Source organism: Euphorbia lathyris, chromosome 1 (genome assembly GCF_963576675.1).
Source record: "Euphorbia lathyris chromosome 1, ddEupLath1.1, whole genome shotgun sequence".
Classification (NCBI taxonomy): domain Eukaryota; kingdom Viridiplantae; phylum Streptophyta; class Magnoliopsida; order Malpighiales; family Euphorbiaceae; genus Euphorbia; species Euphorbia lathyris.
Genome location: NC_088910.1, coordinates 98,787,465 through 98,812,212, shown reverse-complemented (window position 1 = coordinate 98,812,212; position 24,748 = coordinate 98,787,465). Strand labels below are relative to the sequence as shown.

At 41.3% G+C, this 24,748-nt stretch overlaps 1 pseudogene; it reads right to left on the bottom strand.

Moving 5' to 3' along the window:
- Nucleotides 1-3,628: 3,628 nt before the first annotated feature.
- LOC136215299 (stemmadenine O-acetyltransferase-like) lies at nucleotides 3,629-23,178 on the bottom strand (annotated as a pseudogene).
- Between the last annotated feature and the right edge of the window lie 1,570 nt (nucleotides 23,179-24,748).

The following is a 24,748-nucleotide window of genomic DNA, read 5'->3' as shown; positions in this document are numbered from 1 at the left end:
GTATGGTGTAGGTGTTGCTTCTTCTCGCATGTGAGGCATCACAATCAAATTTCCATGGCCTACCAAGTAGCACATCACAAGCACCCATCTCCACAACATCACACATAGCTTCATCCCCATAAGCTCCAATAGTGAAAGGAACTTTACACCAATGAGTAACTTGAAGTTTTTCCACCTCGTTGACCCAACCAAGGCGGTAAGGTCTAGGATGTGGCTCGGGAACCAACCCAAACTTACTCATAGCGGACCGACTAATGATATTCACTTGGCTTCCTCCGTCGATCACCATCTCACACTTCTTCCCAAGAACTAAGCATCGAGTTCTAAATAATCGATGACGTTGGCTATGCTCCTCTTCACTAGGCATTGGCACCCTAGTTACCAAATACACATTGTGCTCATTGCCATCATCATCAACTTCATAGGTGTCTTCATACTCAACACTTCCCGACTCATCCTCATCTTGGAACCGATTTTCTTCCTCATCATAAGCATCTTCATTTCGGTCCCACTCTACATTTCCCGTCTCATAGTCATCTCGGAACCGACCTTCATCATACTCATAAGTGTCTTCATTTCGGTTCCACCCAATATTTCCCGACCCATAGTCGTCTCGGGACCGATCTTCATCATCATAAGCTTCTTCGCTTCGGTTCCACTCTACATTTCCCAACTCATCATCATGATGGAACCTACCTCCATCAAACTCATAGATATCTTCATTGTAGTTCCGTTCAACATCCTCCAACTCATCATCACAATAGAATCTACCTTCATTATCTTCATAAGGAGCCCCGTGTCGATCCCACTCAACACACCGACGCCCACTCTCATCATAGTAGACCCCATCTTCGTCTTCCCCATAAGCGGCCCCATATTGGTTCCACTCAATGCTTCGATGTTCATCCTCCCCATGGTAAACTCTACCATCTTCATCATAATCAAACTCATATGCACTATGACAAAGTTCACCATCTTCACATATTTCATCTTCGGAAGCGTGCTCTCTCTCTTCAACCTCATCCTCGAATTCGCCTTCATAATAATCACATTCCTCATTTCTTACTAGCTCATTCTCGGATTGGTCCTCCTCTTCATCAATCTGCTCTTCTTCATGGTTGAATTCAAATTCATTCCCATCTTCATCAACGATCCGTCTTTTCCCACGACCTTTCGTTTCCTCCCACTCCTCTTCATAATTCGAACCGACTAATTCACGTGCCAAGTCGCTCGATTCAAAAGACATGCTACAACCCAACATGGTAGAACCACCAACATCTCTCCCATCACCATAGCCATCAATCTCCACACATAAACTAATTTCATCTTTCTCCTTAAAGAGATTAATAAGCCCAAACTCCTTCTCCCCCTCTTCAAAACAAATATCCTCAATGTCCTTAAGCATACATATGTGCCTATGCCTAAGGGGCATTTCATCAAACACTTAGGGAGTACCCTTCTCAACATAGGTTTCCTCAAAATTACCACACACAAATTCAACATTCCCCATGTTCTCAGGTATAAGCATCCCTTCCTCCTCATCCACACATACATTTAAATCCTCATCAACAATTTCATTAACAATAAATCCACAATGAGAAATTAATTCTACTTCAAGATCACAACCAACCAAATCCTCACCAATAATAAGCATACCCATAAGTTCCACATCAAGAGTTGAAAGCTTTGGATTTACCTCTTCCTTGTGCAATAGAGGACAAATTTGGGATGAATCTTTAGAAGGTGAGATAATGGTTTCGCCATCTCTTTTCCGTTGGGCTCGACGTTGTCGTCTCCGGCTACTTCGGGTTCCCCTTTGGAGTCTTTCTATTTCTTCTTGCTCCAAGTTCTCTTTTGTCTTTCTCAACATTTCGGCATATTGGAGCTCTATCTGTCTCGTCTTCAAGACGTTCCTTTAAGGCTTGTGAATAACTTGGTTGAATCATTGTCGAAAGAAGTCTCCGTTCAAGGAAAACGATCGGCTCTGATACCAAATGATACAGATCGGTTTTATCTGAAAGTTTTAATCGTAAACTTACAAAGATATTTCTTCTCTAGCTAAACTAGAAGGAGTGAATCCCGGGTTTTACGGACTAAATCCGTAGGAAATCAAAGATCCCCATTGTTGAAGGTGAAAACCTAACAAGCTTCTTGAAGAAGATTAATATTTGATTGATAAAAAGTTAAGTTTACAATAGAAAGAGATGAATTTATATCATCTAAAACCCTAAGCAAAATTACAATAAAGGCTAACTTACATAATTAATTAAAGAGTAAGGTTAGAGGGTAACATGGGGCAATAATAAGGAGGTGGCATGGGTGTAAATATAGGAGTGGTAGGGTTTTAATTAGGGAGTGACATGATTGTAAATAAGGAGGAAGCTGGAGTAAGGAGCAAGTTCCTTAAAGTGGAGGTACACGGAGCGTGCCTAATTCTACGTGGAGCGTAGATTGGCTGTTGAGCTCTTCTCCGCATCAGTAGCCATTTTACGCGGAGCGTACCCAAATCTACGCGGGGCGTAGTTTGGCTGATGAACTCTTCTCCGGGTCACCTTCCTTCACGCGGAGGTACTTTAACCCACGCGGAGCGTGTCTGAGCTGCTAGTGTGTTGTGTTGCACTGTTTTGTCCTCCTTACTTGCTTGTTGCTCGTGCTTGGTTCTTCCTTCGACTTCCCTCGTCCGGACCCGATCCTAGGGAGAGATGCCCCGCATCAATTTTCTTTAAACCTTGCACAATTGTTCTATTGTTTATTTTTGTCACCATTAGTTTGTGGGTGAGCTATAGAAGTGAACCGAAGCTTAATATGCAGATTTTCACAATACGCCCGAGAAGCTCTACAATCAAACTGCTTGCCGTTGTTTGTAATGATGATATGTGGAATACCAAATCCACATAAAATTAACTTATCCACAAAGTTTATGGTAAAGGCTATGTTTACTCAAAGTAAGCCTTATTTTATGTGTTTTCACCATTGGATGAACTTTTCATTCCATCATGCAATGGTGAAAAAAACAAAGTAAGATTTATTTTGTTAAAAACAAAGTAAGCATAAAAGGCACCTTGTGGTCTTTGAGAGATGCCTATTTATAGATGACTCGAACGTATATACTATTGAGTATCTTTGGAATCCGGCTTCGTTATTGGTCCACGTGTCCAGATAGTTATGTTTTACACTTAAAGCTTTCCGTTGGTGCACGTTTTTCAAGCCTTAATTCCGTATGATATTAACTATCGATTTTGTTTTTTTTCCTGTATTTTCTTCCATAAAATTTAATATTCATGTTGTTACTTTCCTTTCTTTCATGCAACGATAAGATTGATATACTTATTTATTGATAATATTCTTATAACAGGGAGAAACTTTGACTAATTGAGAAAGCTTTCCTGATTAGAAATCCACAACACGAAGTCTGACATTCATCTATGTAAGGAAAAGTATGTCTCGGTCATCTTGGAACATGTCAAAATGTTTAACACCACTAACATTATATATATGTACATGCAGAAAATCTAATAATATATTTCTCATTATAAATTAACATATATTGCACTAGATGTCTCTCACACCATAAAAATTAAATAACCATAGAAGAAAATAAACTAGAAAATTGACCAATCCATATTTATCAGAGGCTTGAAATGGTGGGATTTGGAGAAGCAAATGATAAGAATTCAGGATCAAGTTCCAATAAAGCCATCCTTTGTTGGTCTAAGGTGATCCATGCCTCAATTCCTTCACCATCGTTAGTTTCAATAAATATAGTAAAATTCTGAAATGAAGGTCCAACTTTCCCTAAAATCCCAGTCCAAAATGGTTTCCCCCATCCAAAATTAAACCGATTAAAACCAAGATAGCAACATGTTGTAAATACAAATATATCCGGTTTCTCACTCAAATACAAATCTTCTAGCCAACTGCAATAATCCGACATCGTTTCAAACCCATCACTACCTTGTAAACTCTCCGTATAACCCGTCTTATACATTGCAATAGCATCACTTAATAACTTCACCAGTTCATCCAACTCCGTCGTCTCCTCATTGGCGGGATCAGCTACAGCTACTGCCCACCAAAACACATTTCCAGTCAAAGAATTAGACATCGGTGGCTTCGTCAGTGGCCGGAGATTCACCGCCTCCATCAAAATTGATGGTTTCACTGATGCTTTCATACAACATTTCCATATGAAACACGACAGCGTTTCTACCCTTGATAACTTGCTGGATCCGCTTTGATGTTCTTTGCCGGAGTTACCTGCAAAACAAAACCGAAGACAGGATCTCCGGGAAAACTCTCCGACGATCAAGTCAGTTTTTGTAAGGATGAGTCTATAATTTAGCAATAGTTCTGTGGGAAAAAAGTGTGAACGTACCTCATCCCTTATTCTTAAGGCCTTTTATAGGTATTTTTTGGGTAACCGCCGAGGGCGGTTACTCCTCAGTGGGCCACGTTCTGAGGGCGGTTCCCCCTTTTTAGGCGATGTCCCTTTCGTGGTTTTCATGGCAACGAACGTGGTTCTGAGTGGGAGTCTTGTCGCTCCGTTTAGGGATTAGGGGCGGTTTACTCACTGCGCCCGCTTCCTTCATTCGGGTCCCGTCCAATCTTAGCCCATGGAGCTTTAATATGGGCTGGGCTTGCGAAATGAGTATAACCCGTTTTGGGCTTCGCGGGTTATCACATGCCTCCCCCTTGGTCTAGCAAGAGCCCTTTTAGGGTCTTTTTATAGGGGACGCTTCGTCTTTGTCCGATTATTTCAAAGTTTTTGAATTTGTGCATTTCCCCTCTTTCGTTTTCTCCGGCGTCGACCTTTTAATTCCGTTACTTCTTTTCCGGCGTTGACCTCTTAATCCCGTCATCTTTCATGTAAGTTTTTCTTTTCACATTTGCTCCTTGTTCGACTTTTTGCTTCTGTTTTCCTTTTATCGATCATGTCAGACCTCGACTTCGCGCCGTTTGACGACGATTATGTCCGCGAGGTCTCTAACGAGGTCGAAGAGATGGTTGAGGAAGCTTCAACCAGCTCTCCTGGGTGTAATTCTCATCCCGCCGACTTCCTTCATCTGGCGAATACAACCGACGAGGGTTTAGGTTTTGACCCCAAAAAGTTGATTCCGCCACCTGTCCCAACCCCTCGTTTGTTACCCAAGAAGGACAGGTCGGGAAGTCTGGTTTGTCAAGAGACAATCGACGATTTGCGGGAGCATTATCCCTGGCTCCGAGGTCTCGAGACGATCATTCCTGGAGAGGATAGGGGGCCGGGCGATTACCCAAAGGGGTACTTCACTGTTTTCGTGGCCCAGATTATCTGCGGCTTCACTTATCCGCTGGCGGATGAGATTGCTTCCGTCTTAGGCGGTTATGGAATCGCGCCCGGGCAATTGCATCCTAACGGCTGGGCCGATTTGACTCTGGATAAATTTTTGGCGGATTGTTTGGAGGTTCCCTTTTCGCTCAAGATCTTCTCCAAGCTCCACCATTTCAAAAGCTCGGCGGGGTATTTCACTTTCATCCGCCAGAGCGGATACTATGGTTTTGACGAGAAGCTGAACAAGATCCGCGAGTGGGATCGATCTTACTTTTTTATCAAGTTTAATGAGGAAAACCTAAACTTCCTTCATTGCTGGAGCCGACCCAACGTAAAGAGTTTGAACTTCGGATATCCCAGCCAGGAAGAATCCGCCGTTATCAAGTTCCTGAAGAGCACTCCACCTTTTGTATGGACATATGATCAGGCCTTTCATATGCTAAGGAGCCGAGTAGCGATTGCATACCGCGAGGGGGATCGCGTTGTCTATATTCCTTATCGCGTTTTTGTGCAAGGTACTTTTTATTTCCAAGTTGATGGTTTCTTTTAACCCTTTGCAGGGGTGATCCTTTATCTCAAATCGCTGCAGATCGGGAGGCCAAAGCCCTGGCGAGAAGAAAGAAGCGGATGACGGAAACCGCTTCCGTTGTAGGGGCGGATCCTTCTGGAGGGACGATTCCTTCTATTGGGGCGGCTTCCCCGGTTAGGGCTTCCGCTTCACAAGGTCCTGCTTCTGCCTCCGAGGATCTTCCTTTAACTAGGAAGCGAAGATAAGTGCGGATACAAAGTCTTCTCGTTCTAAAAAGAAGAACACTTCTGTGTCCCTTACTGTTGGCGGCGCACCTATATCCGCCTCGTCTAAAGGAAAGAGCAGTACCCCCATTCATGAGGTATCTTGATCTACTCCCTCTCGTATTGCTACTTTTTCCTCATGAGCTATCTGCCACTCCTTGATATTTTTCTTTATGCTCTTGCAGCCAATCCCCGATATTAGCGGATGGTGGACTAGGACTTTCGGCCTGGCCGTGAACTTCTCTTGCAAGGATATTGTATCTTCCATATGCAATGTCCTCGGGCGACTTCCCTCTGCCTCCCGTGTGCGCGAGCAAGTGTCGCTCCCTACTGCTGTGGAAGGGATCGAGAAGCGTTCTGTAGAGGTATATTATTGCTTTGTCCTTTCGCTTTCAAATATCTTGTGTTCATTGTAACCGCATATTTCTATTCGCCCATTTTATTTGTGAGACATTTTATATGCAGATTATCAATTTCGCTGAGGGCATTCTACGAAGGGATGCAGAGCGAGCCCAGGAGTTGGAAAGTCTTGATACGGAATTGGCGACTCAGAAGTCGCTTTATGATGATGTCCAAGGGAAGGTGAAGGTCCTAGAGGGCACCTGTCAGAAGGCCGTGGGCGAGAAGGAGGAGGCCCTTAAATCCCTTCAGGCCAAGTCCGATGAACTGAAAAAAGCCCTCGACGACCTAGCTGCTTTCAAGGAGGCCCAAAAGAAGAGGGTTGAGGAGATTTTGGCTGAAGATGGCGCCCGCATCTACTGGTATGGGGAACGGATTCATGCAGCTTATGAACACGGGCATCAGGGTCTAGTACTTAACCGCCCCAAAGTTCCCATCCCTGAAAAGGATTTAACTGGGGAGTGGGATAAGCTGGAAGCCGAGGATGCTGATATGGATGAGGTACTCTTCTTAGATTGGAAGAGTCTTCAGGATCCTCCGATTAGCTGCGAGATCCCTATTCAGCCCGCGGAAGGAGAGGCACCCCAAGCCGTTTCTCAACCTGTGCAAGAGGTACCTCTCACCGAAGAGGTTACTGAAGCGGTTACCGATTCAAGGGTCGAGGATTCTCTTGAAGTAGATCCTCCTACCGGAGGAGATAAGGGAGTTGCCGCAGTCCAGGAGGGCATTAGGGGCGAAGGAGAGGAAGCTGTAGCGTAGCTTGACTTATATTTGGACTTTTGTATGTAAAAACCATGTAACAAACCGCTCTGATATATATATTTTCTTTCGGTTGTTGGTTTTCATATGTGTGTGATTGTCACTTTTTTGCCCTTTATATGTGCCCTTTGTCTTTCTGCCGGCTCCATATTTGTGTTTCTTCATAGCTAGGGTGGCCAGACCCTTTTTGCAATTTTGAGTACTCGTTTATCCGCTTAATTTTATGCCTTAACTTATAATTCTTCTTTCGAAAATAATCATAAGTTTTGATCATAAGGTTTTGCGAGTGATGCGTAATCATGCATCCGCCTTTCTTTAAGAGGCAACACATTTATGTGTTATTGATTTTAACCCTAAGGTTTTTTGAGTGATGCGTAATCATGCATCCGCCTTTCTTTAAGAGGCAACACATTTATGTGTTATTGATTTTAACCCTAAGGTTTTTTGCGAGTGATGCGTAATCATGCATCCGCCTTTCTTTAAGAAGCAACACATTTATGTGTTATTTCTAAGGAATCCGCGTTTTGTTGTAACATACTGAGTGAATGTAATAACTTTTATTGATGACGAGAAAAAGTTTATTACATATGTACACCAATTGTGCGGGATCGAAGCCTCATTAAAACCTTCTATCAGAAAACCCAGTGGGAAAAACTCATAAAAGGAAAAAGAGTACTCGTCATTTCCTCGAACTACTCGGCCTTTCTATATAGGCGTAGATTCTCTAGATTCCAGGTGCGCGGGAGCTTCTTTCCGCTCATTTCTTCTATTTCAAAAGTGGCTGGTCCCAGCTTCTTGGATACTTTGTATGGTCCGATCCAGTTGACGCCCAGCTTGCCTTTGCCATCTCTGGATTGTATTTTATCCGCTTTTTTCAAGACCAAGTCGTTTTCGTTGATTATTACTTTTCGCATTCTTCTGTCATGGTATTTCTTGATTCTATTGCGGTACATTGCCATTCGCATGTAAGCTTTCTCTTTTCGTTCCTCCACAGAATCCAAAGCATCTCTGATGTTGATAGGATTTTGTGTGTCGCAATAGTAAATTGTCCGATCTGTGGGCGACTTGATTTCAACAGGTAGGACTGCTTCGGCTCCATAAACTAGCGAGAAAGGTGTTTCGCCTGTTGCTGTCTTTACAGAGGTTCTGTATGCCCACAACATATGGGGTATCTCATCCGCCCAACCTATCTTTTTATCACCTAGCCGCTTCTTGATGCCTTGAACCATGGCCCTGTTGGTAACTTCTGTCATACCATTTGATTGGGGATGGTTTACAGAAGAAAAATGATCCTTGATTCCCATGCTTTCGCAGTATGTTTTGAACTTGGCACAGTTGAACTGGGTGCCATTAATAAGATTGAATAAGCCGACCCCATTTTGCAGCGGAGTATGAGCACACGACAGCTCACGTTTGATTTCTTATCTTCAGGAGCATGAATGTTCTATTTCGAAATCCAGAAATGAAAATGACTGGTGGTACCCGTAGAGTTACTAAATGTATCGTCATAAGCTTCTGCGGGATCCCAAATCGCATGATAATGTTCTCTCGTAAGAACTCGATCATTCGCTCAGGTGTTTGTGCGGTTACTGCCTCCGCTTCTACCCATTTGCTGAAGTGGTCTACTGCGACTATCAAATACTTCCTTTTCTTTGTTGTTTCTGGGAATGGGCCCACTATATCAATTCCCCATGTTGCGAATGGCCACGCCGTCATTATAGTGATTTGTTCAGCTCCGGGAACATGCTTTTCATTCGCATGGATTTGACAGTTGTGACATTCCGCAATCATCTTCTGGGAATCTTCCACCACCTTGGGCCAGTAGTATCCCAGCAGTTTGACCTTTCTTGCCAATGCCGCTGAAGTCTCGTGCGCGCCACAAATTCCTTCGTGTAGTTCTCGCAGCACATAGTCCCCTTTATTGCGACTAACGCATTTCAACCATGGACATGTGTACGATTTCCGGTACAAAGTTCCATCCCGCATTGAGTATCGTGCCGACTGCCCAATTATTTTTCTGGCTAAGCTCTTATCAACCGGCAAATCTCCCTGCTCCAGATATTGACGGATTGGCATCCGTCAATCTTCATCGTCTTCCAGTTCCTCGATGATCATAATCTGATCAACCTCGAATGCTGGTGCCGATTTTATTTCCAAGCTGCATGTTTTTGACTCCATGGTTCTCTACTTGCCGCTGCCTTTGCCAATTCGTCAGCTTTTGCATTTTGGCCTCGTGGAACATGCACCATCTCCCAAACGACTCCTTTGTGCGTTAACTCTTGTGTCAATCGGCCGACTACCTGATGGTATTTTACGAGCTCCTCCTGTTTCACCAGATAATTTTTTGTGATCTGGTTTATCATGAGTTTGGAATCGCTGTAGATTACCACTCTTTCTGGGGTGAGTTCATTGAGCAACTTCAATCCGCATATCATTGCTTCATACTCTGCGGCATTATTGGTAGTTTTAAAAGTTAATTTTGCTGCGTAGCACAGGCGGATAACCTCCGGACCTTTGATGACGATTCCTAGCCCAGCTCCGTCTGCAGATAAGGCCCCATCTGTGTACATGCTCCACTCTTCTTTTTGTGCCTTTAGACATTCATCATCATCCCAGGTGAATTCGTTCACGAAGTCGGCGAGCACTTGGCTCTTTAGTGCTGGTCTTCCTTCATAGCGGATATCGAATTCGCCCAGGCGAATTGACCATTCCATCAACCGGCCAGATGCGTCAGGTTTCTGCAGTACCTTTCGCACTGGGATGCCAGTTCTCACAATGATAGTATGCGCCTGAAAGTATGGTTTCAATCTAACCGTCGTGGTTATCACTGCGAGGGCCATTTTGTCCAACTTCGAATACCGGAGTTCTGCATCCTTCAGGACTTTGCTCACGTAGTACACTGAATATTGTTGCCCTTCTTCTTCTCGCACCATCACAGTGCATATCGCCATGCTGGTGACAGATACATAAAGAAACAAATCTTCTCCTGTAATCCCCTCACTTGGATCACATGATATCTCACACAATATCAGTTATAGACATGCTTTCAATTCTCAATCATATAAACTTCAATCTCATATAAACTTTACATATTATACACAAGAGAAAGCATTTACAATTTACAATACATGTTTAAGTCATTATCCTGCATAGAGGATTTATAAAACAAAAGTACATCACAAGACTCCAAAATGCCTAGATGAGAATGGACTGACACTGCTGGTGCGACCTTAAGCAAGAAGAACTCCACCTAACCTGTAAAATCTGTTGGCAAGGGGTGAGCTGCCTACTCAATAAACATATTACGCATATATGTATATACAAAAGTAATGTAAAGAGCACAAAGCAACATATATCATTAGTACCAAGTTAGAATTTATTCATTTGTTTCACTTATTATAATAATACTTATTTTAGAAAGGCCTTGATGTACTTAAACAATATATATAAAATGGTCCTTGGGCCCAATCTGTATTCCGGCTCACTAAATTCGGAATACAATCATCTGTGCTACGGAGGAGTTACACTCAACTCACGTACTCATATATCTCAACACATGTGCTTCCGGCTCACAATATTCGGATAGCACTCTCAACTTGGACCATTTCACATATCCATCTAAGCAAGCTCATATTCATTTATAATCCAACCATTATTCAGTTCCAGTATGTGCACAAGGCTCAACATGCCGTATTCACTCATAACACTGCAACATACTCAATCATATCACTTTCTTATCAATCATGACGTATCACAAACACTCAAACATTATCCACATCATTCACATCAGATTCAACCACATCTCACACTCAGCAAGTCACAAGGCACAATACAGTCATACACATATATAAGCAATATGCTTACCGTCGCTCTTGGTTCGATCTATTCAACACGATTGGGTGTGCGTTCAGTTGCACCTTGCCCTCCTAATGTCACATAACATTTATACAATTATCCTTAACATAAACTTAATAAAAATATAAACTAATGAATGCTATATGATTTACAAGACACTAACTCCACAAAGTTCATGCAATCTAATCCTTTTGTCTTAGATCATCACATGACCTACTTGCACACATTCTGCCATAACCTTCTCTATATTAATCCAAATGCCCTGATTCTTGAACCTACTGAAACTAGACATATATGGGTATAACATATCCAAAATTCACTTTAATATCACTTCTACACAATATATGGCATGCAAAATTATTCTGTCCTGTTTCCAGCCAAGAAACAGACTATCCAGATTTGCATCTACCATAATGCACTCAACCTATCTCACACTAAACACAATGGATTGCCAAAAACTTTTACAGACATATACTTCAAGTAGTTAGGAACACTTTTGTATAAATAACCTTTCTCAAATTATAATTCTAAGGTCCTCAAAATGCTACATCAACATGGCTGCCTCACATGACATTCAATTTCGAGGCAGTCATGTTCCATCTAGGTTTTCTTCATCTATATATGGAATTAAAGTCCCATATTTTACAGAGAGTTTCATAACACATATAGCAACATATGTTATTCTTTATGTATCTTCAAATTCGAAGAATATCAATATGCAAAACATGCTCCAAAATGACTGAAAGCAGTACCCTAGATTTCTGTTTAGGGCACTTGATACATATCTTTCATTTGGACAGCCTATAACCACTTGAAACAACACCAAAACTCAAAAAACTCCATCACAACTCATCCACAACAAATCCTATGATCATACCTAGGTATTTCAGAATCTCAAACTCATAGAAAACAAGCTAAAACAACATACTAACCTTCAACTCGTGTCTATCACCTAGTATGCTTCCTAACTTGACTTGTTTGACTCGAAAATGGAAGAAATTGGAAGAGTTTTCTTTGGAGAGGTTTAGGGTATGAACAAGGAAGGTTTTGCTGAAGCTTTGGTCGAAATTGTGGCTGGAATAGATAAAGAATGAGTTGTGCACATCATTTGTAAAATGAAGAGGTGTATTGTGTCTTAATATTGGGGTGACACCTCATGCTTGCTCACAAACCTCAAATTCAGCCCTCCTAAAGTGTAAGTTAATCAATTTAGGACATATAAATTCATTCATTCATTCATTTAAGTCCTAACTCAATTAACCAATCGTTACATCTTAACGACACACTAATCGCCTACTAATCGCACGATAATCGCATTATGCATACAAAACTTCTACTGACAATGAGATGAATCTAAAATGTATGTATTCAATCATGAAAACATATATGAATGTGGGAAGACTCATATGTTAGGGTTTTGGGGATGTTACAGTTCTTCCCCCCTTAAAGAATTTCGTCCCCGAAATTCACTTACCAGAAGCTTCAAATAGGTAAGGATATTGTGTCCTCATATTTTCTTCTACCTCCCAAGTTGCCTCATCAAGTGTTTGATTATGACTCCATCTCACCTTAACCATTGGAATTTCACGGTTTCTGAGTCGTTTCATTTCTCGTCCCAAAATCTCCAAAGGTTGCTCACGAATAGTCAAGTCTGTGTTCACTATTGCAATCTCAGGTTCAGGAATCATATGACTTGGGTCTGATCTATATCTTCTTAATACTGACACATGAAATACATCATGTATTAAAGACAATTCTGGTGGTAGAGCTAACCTATAAGCCAATGGTCCAACTCTCTCAACGATCTCATAAGGCCCGATGTATCTTGGATTCAACTTCCCTCTTCTGCCAAAACGAACTATTCCTTTCCACGGGGATATTTTTAAAAACACTTTATCTCCAACTTTATATTCCATCTCCCTTCGGTGCTGATCCACATAGGCTTTCTGACGTTCCTGTGCAGCTTTTAAATACTTCTTTATGACATTGATCTTCTCAACAGTTTCCTAGACTAACTCAGGTCCTTCCAATTGCCTCATTCCTTCAACATCCCAACATATAGGGCTTCTACATGGTCTTCCATATAATGCCTCATAAGGTGCCATGCCTATACTCGAATGATAACCATTATTATAAGCAAACTCCATAAGAGGTAAATGTATATCCCACTCACCTTGGAAATTAAGAACACAAGCTCTCATCATATCCTCTAAGGTCTGAATAGTTCTTTCTGATTGTCCATCTGTCTGTGGATGAAAAGCTGTACTGAAATGCAATTTTGTTCCCAAGGAGTGCTGTAAACTGCCCCAAAATCTCGATGTGAATCTAGGATCACGATCTGAAACAATAGATATAGGTACTCCATGCAACCTCACTATTTGTTCCACATAAAGTCTAGCCAATTTATCCATCGAGTCTGTCTGTTGAACCGGTAGAAAGTGAGCAGATTTCGTAAGTCTATCTACTATCACCCATATACTACCGTGTCTACGCCTTGTTCTTGGTAATCCCATCACAAAATCCATAGTGACCCTCTCCCATTTCCACTCTGGTATGGTTAAAGGTTTTAGTTTTCCCATGGGAGCTTGATGTTCGGCTTTAACCTGTTGACATGTCAAACATTTGAAAACAAAATCAGATACATCTTTCTTCATTGTAGGCCACCAGTAAAAAGGTCTCAAATTTCTGTACATCTTTGTCATTCCTGGGTGCATAGCATAAGGAGAATTATGTGCTTCCTGTAGAATTTCTGATCTTAAATCTGCTACATCTGGAACACATAATCGACTACCTATCATCATAGTTCCATCATCTTCCACAGAAATATCAGGTCTTTTACCTTGTTGTACACGATCTCGCATTTTCTGTAAATAAGGATCATGCCATTGTGCTTCTTGGATCCTTTCTTTCAAATCTGGTTTTACCCGTAGTGTAGCCATCAAACCTGTTACTTCATTTACTTCTAACTGCACATCCATGGCTCGCATCTCCACTAGTGAATTTAAACTATAACTCTTCATACTAGCCACAATATCAACACTCTTTCTACTCAAAGCATCTGCAACCACATTAGCTTTTCCTGGATGGTAATCTATTGTACAATCATAATCTTTTAATAGCTCAATCCATCGTCTTTGTCTTAGGTTCAGCTCCTTTTGTGTAAAGATGTACTTCAAACTCTTATGATCAGTGAGAATCTGAAATGTCTCCCCATATAGGTAATGTCTCCATACCTTCAATGCATGGATGGCTGCTGCCAACTCTAAGTCGTGTGTGGGGTAATTCATCTCATGAGGTCTCAGTTGCCTAGAAGCATATGCAATGACTTTCCCATTTTGCATTAGAACACATCCCAAACCTTGTCCCGAGGCATCTGTATAAACAACAAAGCCACCACCTTCAGAAGGTAACACTAACACTGGTGCAGAAGTCAATCTCTTCTTTAGTTCCTCAAAGCTTTGGTGACATTTATCATTCCACTGGAATACAACTCCCTTTTCTCAGCAATTTAGTTAATGGACCTGCAATCAGAGAAAAACCCTCTACAAATCTCCTGTAATAACCAGCTAACCCAAGAAAACTCCTAAGCTCTGTAACGTTCTTTGGCGGTTCCCATTCATCAATAGCTTTAATTTTGGAAGGGTCGGGTTGAACCCCTTCACCTGACACCACATGACCAAGGAATACAACTTCATCCATCCAAAATTCACATTTGCTCAGCTTTGCATACATCTGATTATCTCGTAAAATTTTCAAAACAATTCTCAAATGTTGTTCATGCTCACCCACAGTCCTTGAGTACACTAGGATATCATCAATGAACACCACAACAAACTTATCTAGATATGGCTGAAAAGTCTTGTTCATTAATGCCATGAAAGCTGCAGGAGCATTAGTTAAGCCAAAAGGCATCACAAGAAACTCAAAATGACCATACCTTGTACGAAAAGCAGTTTTAGGTATGTCAGCTTCTGCAACTCTCAACTGCCAATAGCCTGATCTTAGATCAATCTTTGAAAAATGACGAGCTCCTCTAAGCTGATCTAGCAAATCATCAATCCGAGGCAATGGATACTTGTTTTTCACTGTCATTCTATTCAGTTGTCTGTAATCAATACACAATCGCATACTTCCATCTTTCTTCTTCACAAATAATACAGGTGCTCCCCACGGTGAAGTACTAGGTCGTATAAACCCCTTCTCAAGTAGTTCTTCTATTTGTTTCTTCAATTCTTGTAATTCCATTGGAGCCATTCTATATGGAGCAATTGATATAGGAGATACTCCTGGCATGGTCTCAATAGGAAAATCAATCTCCCTATGAGGTGGTAATCCTGGTAGTTCATCTACGAATACATCTGCAAAATCTCTCACCACCGGAATATTCTCCAATTTACCTCCATCCTCTCTAGTGTCCACAACATGAGCTAAATATGCCTCACACCCATTTCTAATCCATCTGATTGCTTGAATTGAAGATATTAAACAAGACGGCACAACCTTTCTCTCCCCAACAAATAACACAGTTGATTCTGAATTAAAATGTAACACAACTTCCTTTGAACAACAATCAACTTTAGCTTCATATTTACATAGCCAATCCATCCCCAAAATAATATCGAATTCTCTAAACCCCATAACTACTAAATCTATAGGGAACTCACTTCCCCTCACTTTTATAGGACAATCTCTCAGAACCTGATTTACAATAACATTATTCCCAACTGGTAGGATAACTCCCACATCATATCCTAATGGTTCTACCGTCCCATTTATTTTCAATATAAACTCAGGTGTTATGTATGAATGAGTGGATCCAGGATCAATCAAAACAAAAGCTAAGGTATCAAGGATAGAAATTGTACCGGATATAACCTCTGGTGCTATTTGAGCTTCACCCCTCGTCATATTGAAGGCTCTATTTCGTGGTAAATTTTGTGTCTGTCCACCCATAGGAGCATCATGTCTACCCCCTCTACCTCCTCCCCGAACTCTGCCTCTGCCTCTATCCACTCCAGCTGCACCACCTCCTATATTAGACTGAGGTTGAACTCTCTCTTCTCTATCAACTAGTAAGGGACAATCATTATGATAATGGCATGTTTCTCCACACTCAAAACATGTACCCTTCTTAAATGAACCATAACACTCTCCTGTGTGAGATCGGCCACATCTACCACAAACCAGGGAAGGTCCCCAACACTCACCTCTGTGTACCCGTCCACATGTCTGACAAGATGGAAAAGATGTTGTCCTCGCTCCTCTTCTATACCCACTATTAAACCGACCACCTGAAAATCTGTTACTACCAACGGATGGAGCACTACTCAAAACATCTCCAAATCCGCCCCGTGATCTAGTCCCACCACGATGGATACTACTACTACCACCTCTAAATTGTTGAGAATAGCCTCTAGAAGAAACTGAGAATCCACCTCTCTTTGTTGGCCTGCTAGACTGGCCCTCTGTATCAAATCTAGCCCTTTTGGTTACAAAAAGTTGTTCTCTATCTTTCACAATTTCCTCAGCTCTGAGTGCAGATTCTACTAACAATCTAAAGCTAGTTTCATGTGCATGAATCCCAATTCTAACATCTGGGTGTAGACCATGTTCAAACCTACGACATTTTGCTTCTTCTGTAGCCACATTTGCAGGTGCATATTTGGCTAAAGTGTTAAACTTAAGCTCGTATTCAGCCATAGACATATCCTCCTGCATAAGGGTCAAAAACTCTGTTTGTTTCCTATCTTTGTATATCATTGGCATGTACTTATTAGTGAACAACTTCTTGAAAATATCCCATGTTATTTCAGTTCTAATTCTTGTCCTTTTTATAGATCTCCACCATTCTAAAGCTTCATCAGTGAAAAGATTAGAAACATATTTGACCATTGAATCTAGTCGACAGTCTGTGTTCTCAAGTACATCTTCAATCTTGGCCCACCATTTATCAGCTATATCAGGATCTGTACTATCCTCAAACTCTGTTGCGCCCATCTTTTTAAGCCTTTCAAATTTTTTATCAAAGACTGGCGCATCTCGACGAGCTTGAACACGTGGCTGAGGCTGACCTTGAGCCAAATAAATTCCCATCATTTCTTCAAACTGGTTATAACCCTGCGGATAACCTGCATGTCCTGAAGCTCCTATATGTTCTGAGCCCCCAGACTCATGAACATGACCAACTGAACCATGACTAGACACATTACCGGATTGTCCATTCTCACCATCAGACTCCATAACCCTACATGAAACATGACCATGTCAATATGCTTTAGAATAAGAATATATAATTATGTGGTCTTAACCTAGGAATCCAAAACAAGTCATACACAACCTAATCCCTAGGAAAGTAGACCCGCTCTGATACCACTAAATGTAACCCCCTCACTTGGATCACATGATATCTCACACAATATCAGTTATAGACATGCTTTCAATTCTCAATCATATAAACTTCAATCTCATATAAACTTTACATATTATACACAAGAGAAAGCATTTACAATTTACAATACATGTTTAAGTCATTATCCTGCATAGAGGATTTACAAAACAAAAGTACATCACAAGACTCCAAAATGCCTAGATGAGAATGGACTGACACTGCTGGTGCGACCTTAAGCAAGAAGAACTCCACCTAACCTGTAAAATCTGTTGGCAAGGGGTGAGCTGCCTACTCAATAAACATATTACGCATATATGTATATACAAAAGTAATGTAAAGAGCACAAAGCAACATATATCATTAGTACCAAGTTAGAATTTATTCATTTGTTTCACTTATTATAATAATACTTATTTTAGAAAGGCCTTGCTGTACTTAAACAATATATATAAAATGGTCCTTGGGCCCAATCTGTATTCCGGCTCACTAAATTCGGAATACAATCATCTGTGCTACGGAGGAGTTACACTCAACTCACGTACTCATATATCTCAACACATGTGCTTCCGGCTCACAATATTCGGATAGCACTCTCAACTTGGACCATTTCACATATCCATCTAAGCAAGCTCATATTCATTTATAATCCAACCATTATTCAGTTCCAGTATGTGCACAAGGCTCAACATGCCGTATTCACTCATAACACTGCAACATACTCAATCATATCACTTTCTTATCAATCATGACGTATCACAAACACTCAAACATTATCCACATCATTCACATCAGATTCAACCACATCTCACACTCAGCAAGTCACAAGGCACAATACAGTCATACACATATATAAGCAATATGCTTACCGTCGCTCTTGGTTCGATCTATTCAACACGATCGGGTGTGCATTCAGTTGCACCTTGCCCTCCTAATGTCACATAACATTTATACAAACCGTCTTCCGGCCTGCTCATTAAGGGCGGATAACATAGTAATCGCTTTATCCCCTCAAATGCTTATTGACAATCCGGCGTCCATTCAAAGGACTTGGATTTTTTGATGGCGTTGTAGAAAGGTAGACATCGCCTAGCTGAGCATGATATGAATCGCCCTAATGCCACCAACCGCCCGTTCAGTCTCTGTACTTCCCTTATGTTCCTTGGCGTCTTCATCTCCATTACTGCTTTAACCTTCTCAGGATTCGCCTCAACCCTTTTGCCGCTAACAATGAAACCTAGGAACTTTCCCGCTCTTGCTCCGAATGTGCATTTCTCTGGGTTCAATTTGAGGCCATAATTGATCAACACTTCTAGGATTTCTTTGATATCCCGCGGGTGGTCTTGCATTTTCTTGCTTTTGATGATCATGTCATCAACATAGATCGAGAAGTTCTCGCCGGATTTGTCTGAAAATATCTTGTTCATCATCCTCTGGTATGTTGCTCCCGCGTTTTTCAATCCAAAGGGCATCACCTTGAAGCAATAAGTCGCCTGGTGAGTTATGAATGATGTTTTGATTTCATCCGCCTTCTCCATGGGTATCTGATGGTAACTGGATTTCACGTCGGTGAATGATAAAGCTTCATATCCTGCAGTTCCATCTACCAATATATCAATGTTAGGAAGTGGATACATATCTTTCGGACATGCCTTGTTCAAGTCTTTGAAGTCGACGCACATTCTGTACGTTCCATTCGGCTTTTTGACTAGCACCACATTGGCTAACCACTCCGGATAGGTGACTTCTCGAATTGCATCTGACTTTAGCAAATCCGCCACTGCTTTTTCAATCGCCTTTTGCCGCTCAGGAGCATGTCCCCTCTTCTTTTTCCGCACTGGAGTTGCCCCTTTGTCTACATTCAACCGATGGGTTGCTACGTCTGGGCTTATTCCTTTTAACACTTCATTTGGGGCGGCAAATGCCGACTCACATTGGATTAATACCTCGGTAATGGCCTTCTTTGTTTCCTCTGAGAGTCCAGCCGCTATTCGCACATTCTTGTCGTTCGAGATGGCGAATAGTTCCGTTTCTCCCAATGCTTCCGCCGGGAGCTTCTCTTCGACTTTATCCTCCTCTTCCGGTTTTGGTTCAAGTGATAATGTATAGGCCTGTTGAGATACAAGTTGATCACCTTCAACTATGACTCGCCCTTGGTGTGTTGGCAAATGTAACGTTAAATGCATCATTGAGATGAGCGACTCCGTCTCCGACAGGAATGGCCGTCCCAGAATTATGTTGTAGGCCAGTGGGAGATCAACAATTGCGAATTCTAAATCACCTCGCCATTTTAGATTCTTATCGCCCATTTCTGCCTCCAACACCACCTGCCCCCTTGTTTGGGAGGATTGACCCCCAAAACCAGTTACATCCATGAAGGTGTGTTCCACCCGCTCGTCGTTGATTCCCAACTTGTTGAATGTTGTTCGAGTAATGACATTGCAAGAACTGCCTGTGTCGATAAGGACCCGTTTGACGTCCCATCCTTCAACGGCCATCGTGATCACCAGGGCATCCGCATGTGGCTCCGTGATTCTCGCAAATGAGTAATTGAGGGCATCCCCCCTATGTGTATTGCTCTTTCGCGGTTCACGGCGAGTTCTTTTTGTTGGAGGCTCGTAGATTCCGCCTGCTATCACGTTTATCACCCCTTTCTTCTGCTTCTTTTCTGGCCGTGTTTCTCCCTCATGCGGGAGCGTTGTTTTCTCATCAGCTGTATCTTTTTTTACAAATTGACTCAGCTTGCCTCTCTCGATCAGTTTTTCTATTTCCTTCTTCAGTTCGTAGCAATCATCTGTGTCATGGCCATTCAACCTGTGGAACCTGCAATATTTGTTAGGATGTCGCCCCAAACTGGTTCGAACTTTTACCTCGGGGAACCGCACATCCTTCTTCAGGGGGCTCTTTTCGATCCAAAGTAACACCTCCTGGCGAGTCGTGTTTAGTGGCGTGTGATATCCTCCACCTTGAAAGGGACGATCGCCTCTTCGAACAAAATTACTTTTGGACTGGGTCTGACGCCGACTGTCCGAAGTGGTTCTAGCGGCATCTCTTTCTCGCCGAGTTTGGGCCCTATGTTCCCTGTTGACATCATCCACTTCCATGAATTCCTTTGCTATCTTCATGAGCTCGGCTACAGTGCGTGGTTTGTTACGGATGATTTCCTCCCGCATGCTCTAATCTGTGGTTCCATCCGCCATGATGTTGCGAATACTCACGATATCTTGGTTCTGCAATCGCACCAGGATATCGTTAAAGGCGACAACAAATTTCCTTAGGGAATTATAGTTCCTCTGTTTGATCTCCTTCAGCTGCCTATCTGTCACATCTGCTGCTTTACAGCCCACGAACTTCGCACAGAAATCCCGACTATATTGTTGCCAATTGTGAATAGATTCTGCCGGTAAAGATCGAAACCAATCAGATGCCGCACCTCCCAAAGTTGTCGAGAATAACCTGCAAATTATGCTTTCGCTTGCCCCTGCAACATCCATTAACTCTCTGTAGTTCCTGACATGAGCCTCAGGGTCAGAATTTGGATCCCCATAGTATTTTGGTATGGCAGGCGCTTTGATTCTATGATCTGGAATGAATTCCCGTAACGAAGGGGCAAAAGGTGAATCGCTCTGGATCTCTGCCCTCGGCCTAGGCGAGTACCCCATTCGCTCCATCATGCTTCGTAATTGATCTTCTAAGTCAATATCGGGTATTCGCCGGACTTCTTCCATCCGCTGCTGGTGAATTCTGGGTGGCATCCATCCGCCCATCGGTGTTGAGACGGGTGCCCGTTGGGGGACTAACCGCTGCCCCGTTATAGGATCAAAGTTCCATGTGTGCTCTCGCCCAGGAATCATCAACTCCGAATGTCTGGGAGGAAAAGGTTCCACTTGCTGTGGCGGAAGAGTGCCTTGCACTCCTGGCAACGGTTGGGATGGCTGCCAGGTCGGATGTATCGTCGTAATGAGATCTGGGTGCGAGTAGTTGCTCGGGTGGCTGTGTGGGTTTGTGCGACTACTCTGGCCCACTTGATTTGGTGCCTGAGATGGCTGCGGGAGGGACGATATGACAGGGATAGTCGGTGATTGTGTTGAGATAACCACAGGTTCTTGAGGAGCAGCCGCCACGGCGGTATTGTGTTCGGCGAGGGCCGTTAGTAAATTAATCATTCGATCTCCAGCCGTCTGGCTCATGTTCGAAGCCAAGACTTGTCCAGCCATCTGTACGAAATCACTATTGGACATTTCCATCTCAGTTTGCACTTGGACCTCCAATAACGGACTCAATTGTCCCGAAGGACCCGATGAGCTAGGCACCACAGGCTGTGTACTTGCAGGTTGCGAATTCGCAGTCCGTGGTCCCCTGGAGTTCATACTGGTTGATCTAGTGGTAACGCCGGTCGTTCGTGATGGTTCTGACATGTTCCTCATGTACCTTTAACCAAATGTTGGTAAAAAAGGTCCACGTTCACCGCACCAATGATAACTTGCTGGATCCGCTTTGATGTTCTTTGCCAGAGTTACCTGCAAAACAAAACCGGAGACAGGATCTCTGGGAAAACTCTCCGACGATCAAGTCAGTTTTTGTAAGGATGAGTCTATAATTTAGCAATAGTTCTGTGGGAAAAAAGTGTGAACGTACCTCCTTCCTTATTCGTAAGGCCTTTTATAGGTATTTTTTGGGTAACCGCCGAGGGCGGTTACTCCTTAGTGGGCCACGTTCTGAGGGCGGTTCCCCCTTTTTAGGCCATGTCCCTTTCGTGGTTTTCATGGCAACGAACGTGGTTCTGAGTGGGAGTCTTGTCGCTCCGTTTAGGGATTAGGGGCGGTTTACTCACTGCGCCCGCTTCCTTCATTCGGGTCCCGTCCAATCTTAGCCCATGGAGCTTTAATATGGGCTGGGCTTGCGAAATGAGTATAACCCGTTTTGGGCTTCGCGGGTTATCAACTCTTGACGGCCTCGTTTTAAGCTTTCCCTTTGCTTTTTCCCGTAATGTCGCGATTGCTTTATCATTAAACACGAACCTCCTTGTTATATAATTAGCCTCCGTAAACCACAGGTTTTCCATTAAAGATAAATGATTTTCCGGAACTGAAACTCTCGGCGGGAAATACTCCGATGCTTGTTCGAGATTCGGGAGAACAATAGGGTTAAAATCCCCTCTGCAAATACAAGTCCATGTGTCCATAAAAGCCTTCCATGTAGGTGCATCGACCTGCTTGTGTGATCCAGATATACCTATCGATATTCCTCCGCAGCTGAATCACGTAAATTGGATTCCGAGTAGAGGTACGTTTTCATCCGTTTCCTTCCTAAATGGTTTGAGTGAAAATAAACCATTCAGCTGCTCGATTTCATGGTGTTTGATGAGATCAAGCATGCGAGTTTTTGTTTGAGCTTGAATGAAGAGAACACCTTCATTGAAATGATGAATGTGGAAATTGTCAATTGTTCTGCCAGACAAAGGGTAGAAGAGATTTAGGGTTTCGGATAGAGATTTCTTGAGGTTTTTTAGGGTAAGGTTTGAATCAGAATTTTCATTATTTTTGGGGTAGAAAACTGCAAATGTTGAATATGTTGAGGGTGTAAGCTGATCAAGAAGAGAGAGTTTGTGGGGTTTTCTTTGGAGAATAGATTGGGATGATGGTTTTATGAATTCTTTTGAAAGAATTTCAACTTCCATTTTTTTTTACTTAATTTTTGAAAATCTTAGAGAGCAACAAGAAATAAATTGTGCAAAATTATCAGTTTGTTGTGGTGATTTTATAAGGGAAAAAAGCCTCCTGATCTATATGATATTTTTTTCAACTTGTATTTATTAACCTTCTAATTTTTAAATTTCACACGTTTGTTATCGTAGCTTAAACATAGCCTTAGATTTTTTTTATGAGGATCAATTGTTGAGAGTTTGATGATTTTGAGATGAAAGAAATTATTAACTGAGAGGTTAGAAATCTTATATGGCGGTTAATATGAATGTACTAATTGCATGTTTGTAAAAAAAAAAAAGCTACTAAACAGATCGGATCTTGGGAGATTAAGATTAATCAGATTTATATTTATATTTTCTTATTTGTCAATAAATAAATTATTGTATAATGTATGATGCTACTTAAAAGCAATAATAATTTAAGATGATTTAGTATAGAAAAATATGTATATTTGGAATATATATCTTTGAAAATAATTAAATAATAGTATTTCAATAACAATATCATTAAAACAATCCAAACAATTAAATAATAATTTCCATAAGTAATATAATTCACAAAAAAAAAAAAAAACTATAAAGCAATTGCAACATCTTCAACCATATATTGCAAACAAATAGAAAACGCAATTAAATAAAAATATCTAATAATAATAAATACAATCCATTGATAACCATGGAAGTTGCAACAATTTTAAAAAATGAATTATAAAAAGACAAAATAAATCAATAATAAAAAAAAATTGTTCTAATCACCGGTCTAGAAACTTCCCAGGTGGTCTACTCACAAAAAAAAAACACCTAGAAGAACTAATCGGAAAAAATCAAATGTTTTGATCAATTTTGAACTTTTAAGCAGCTAGTCGATCTTTTTCTTAATCATGAGCTTCATAATTTTGCAGTGACGGTTGATGCTCCTTTATCTTAATTAGATGCAAAGAATCTGTTGCGCTAAGAGAATGTTGTTCTTGATACCAAAGTTAGAGAACATAGTATAGTAAATGTTGATTCCCTCTCTAAAGAGTAATACACTCGAGTAAATGGAATAATACATTCGATAAATAAATAAATAAATAAATAAATAAATAAATAAATAAATAAATAAATATATATATATATATATATAGGGTTAAGGTGTAAAAATGCCCCTAACGTTTTGGGTCATGAGCAATTTTACCCCTAACGTCTAAAATGGTGCAATTTTACCCCTAACGTTGGAAGTCAAGAGCAATTTTACCCCTAACGTTCATAAATTGGGTCAATTTGAGAAATAATTCATCAAACTGTCTTCTCGGTCATGAATCTTGTTATCTACACTTCATACGTGTGTCATTTTATCAGTAACAAATCACAAACATTCATTGGGATGTGAAAAAAAAAATAATAAAAAAAAATATATTGTCTTTTTGTACGGATTAGACAAAAAAATCAAAAAATCCACTGAATTTATAAATATTAATCTCAAATTCTATTATTAAATTATAAAAAACATGAATTCTTTTTTTATAACAAATTATTATGCAATTGGTGCAGAATAATGAAT